The sequence below is a fragment of the Mustela nivalis genome (assembly GCF_964662115.1).
Source record: "Mustela nivalis genome assembly, chromosome: 7".
Lineage (NCBI taxonomy): Eukaryota > Metazoa > Chordata > Mammalia > Carnivora > Mustelidae > Mustela > Mustela nivalis.
In genome coordinates, this window is record NC_139026.1 from 92,499,634 (window position 1) to 92,502,732 (window position 3,099).

The window sequence follows — 3,099 nt, forward strand, 5'->3', positions numbered from 1 at the left end:
ACTAGTGACTGTGTATATTGCCAGGAGCAATATTAAGACAAACACCAGACAATACATTGTTTACACAATAGAATGATATATAAAAGTCAGGTTCAACAACAAACTATTAAAATAATCAATAATTAAAATAATCAATTCTGTGAAACAAAGTCATACTTGAGATAGAGTGAGGTTCATCTTGAAAAATGCTCTAATATTCAGTATATCTCCAATATCCAGGACTTTCAGAATTAACAGTGTTCCAGGTAACTCACCTTGAAAAAGTTCTGGTATTTTTTATGGAGAAGGATATTCAGTAATGGCCACGAGGCATATGACAGAAATTGCCACAAAATCAATGGCGGAAAATTAAAAAAAAAAAAAAATCAAACAATTGTATTTCTCTTCTCTAGAAGTTTCTTTAGTACTTTTTTGACACCTTTGTTTCTCAGGGAGTAAATCAAAGGATTCAACAAGGGAGTGACTAAAGTGTAACATAAGGAGGCCACTTTACTAGCTCAGGAAAACTGTCTGGAGTGAGATACATAAAAAAGACGGTACCATACAGTACACTCACGACTCCTAAGTGAGAGCTGCAAGTGGAGAAGGCTTTCTTACGTCCCTGAGAGGAGCATATCTTCAGAACTGTGGACACAATATACATGTAAGAAACAGTAATAACTATGATGGTAGGCATGATAATAATGCCAGATAAGGAGAAAGAAACCATCTTATAGGGCACCTGGGGGGCTCAGTGGATTAAGCTGCTGCCTTCGGCTCAGGTCATGATCTTAGGGTCATGGGATCGAGTCCCGCATCGGGCTCTCTGCTCGGCAGGGAGCCTGCTTCTCTCTCTCTCTCTGTCTGCCTGTCTGTCTACTTGCGATCTCTCTCTGTCAAATAAATAAATAAAATCTTAAAAAAAAAAAAAAGAAAGAAACCATCCTATAGATGAAGAGGTCAGAAAAAGATATCCTTTGAAGTGGACGAGTATCAAGGTAAAAGTGGTCAATGGCCCGGGAAGCACAAAAGGGTAAAGTAAATGTCATGCCTGTTTGAAGAACTGAGCTGATACAGCCACAAAAATAGGAACCAGCCACCAACTGAATTCAGAGGCGAGTTGACATCTCGACAGAGTAGAGGAGTGGGTTGCAGATGGCAATGAAGTGGTCATAAGCCATGGCTGCCAGGAGAAATCCCTCAGTCACAGTGAATAAGGCAAAGAGAAAGAACTGGATCAGACAGCCAGCAAAGGAGATGGACTTGCTCTCAGACCAGAAGTTGATCATAGCTTTGGGTGCAATAACAGAAGAATAGAAGAGAAGGAGAGGTTGCCTAGGAAGAAATACATTGGTGTGTTCAGCCGGGGATCAGTCATAATAATGGTCATCATCCCCACATTCCCTAGAAGAATCATGGAATACACAAGCAGAAAGAGCAGGAAAAGAAGAATGTGGAGTTCTGGGCGGACCCTGAAGCCTACAAGAATGAAGTCAGTCACTGCTGAGTGATTGCTTGTTCCCCTGTCACCCATGGCAGAAACCTGCTGAGAGACACAAGGAAAAATAAACAAATGAACCCCTTGGTTCTAGCTAGAAATAATCATTACAGACTTAGGACTTACAAACCTTTTCTATAGTGATCATACATTTTAACTTTATAAAGTCACTGTCCATTAAATTTAAACCATTGCAACTAATGGTGAATCAAAAGTTAGATTTATGTCCCTCTTCATACAAGTGGTAGAATTAGACTTTCTTTCTTCTATATCTATTGAAATTCCTTTCCACCCAAATGCATATGCAAGCATCACTTAGGTGTATGTTTCTGAATCATGATTTAATTGGAATTGGAAGAAATTGGAGTAATTGGAAGAATGCACAAATAATTTAATAGAATAATATAGTTAGAAAACATAACTTTGAGTCTTCACATTACAAAGCAGCAGATATAAAGAAAGTGACTGAATTTAAAAATGACTTAAGAGGTACAATTTTTGTGGGCAATGGAAATTTTGAATTGTGTTGTAAGTTATTTACTCACTAAGATCACAGTTCTGCACCAAAAAAAAAAAAAAAAACAAAACAAAAACAAAACAAAAAAAAAACCCACAAATGTTACTAGGATTCAAATACTAGTATTTCTTTCCCAGGTGGGAATCGGCAGCCCCTTCATAATGATCATTACCCTGCATTTCTTCATCCTGCAGCTCATAGTTTGTTGGTTTTTTTATTTTTCCTTTTTTAAGAAGATCTACAGGTAGCCTAGATGGAAGAGTTACTTTGGAAAATGATTCTGAAAGAAGGAAAGGATGGAAGGAAGGAAGGAAGGAAGGAAGGAAGGAAAGAAAGGATGGGAGGAAGGAAAATAAAAGAAAAGAAAAGAGAAAAAGATATCACATTACACCAGTTAGAATGGCCAAAATTAGCAAGACAGGAAACCACATGTGTTGGAGGGCAAGTGGAGAAAGGGGAATCCTCTTCCACTGTTGGTGGGAAAGCAAGTTGGTGCAGCCTCTTTGGAGAATAGTAGGGAGATTCCTCAAGAAATTAAAAATAGAACTTCCCTATAACCGTGCCATTGCACTCCTGGGTATTTACCCCAAAGATACAGATGTAGTGAAAAGAAGGGCCATCTGTACCTCAATGTTTATAGCAATGGCCACGGTCACCAAACTGTGGAAAGAACCAAGATGCCCTTGAACAGATGAATGGATAAGGAAGATGTGGTCCATATACACTATGAAGTATTATGCCTCCATCAGAAAGGACGAATACTCAACTTTTGTAGCAACATGGATTGGACTGGAGGAGACTATGCTGAGTGAAATAAGTCATACAGAGAGAGTCAATTATCATATGCTCTCACTTATTTGTGGAGCATAACAAATAGCATGGAGGATATGGGGACCAAAAGAGGAGAAGGGAGTTGGGAGAAATTGGAAGGGGAGGTGAACCATGAGAGACTATGGACTCTGAAAAACAATCTGAGGGTTTTGAAGGGGCGGGGGGTGGGAGGTCGGGGTACCAGGTGGTGGGTATTATGGAGGGCACAGATTGCATGGAGCACTGGGTGTGGTGAAAAAATAATGAATACTGTTTTTCTGAAAATAAATAAATT

General features: G+C 39.1%; 1 pseudogene across 1 annotated transcript; it reads right to left on the bottom strand.

Annotated features, from left to right (window-relative positions):
• Positions 1-365: 365 nt before the first annotated feature.
• Positions 366-1,555, bottom strand: LOC309869914 (olfactory receptor 9K2-like; annotated as a pseudogene). The gene is made up of 2 exons: positions 921-1,555; positions 366-706 (listed from the first exon to the last, which is right to left on the bottom strand). The product of its transcript is annotated as an olfactory receptor 9K2-like (transcript).
• Between the last annotated feature and the right edge of the window lie 1,544 nt (positions 1,556-3,099).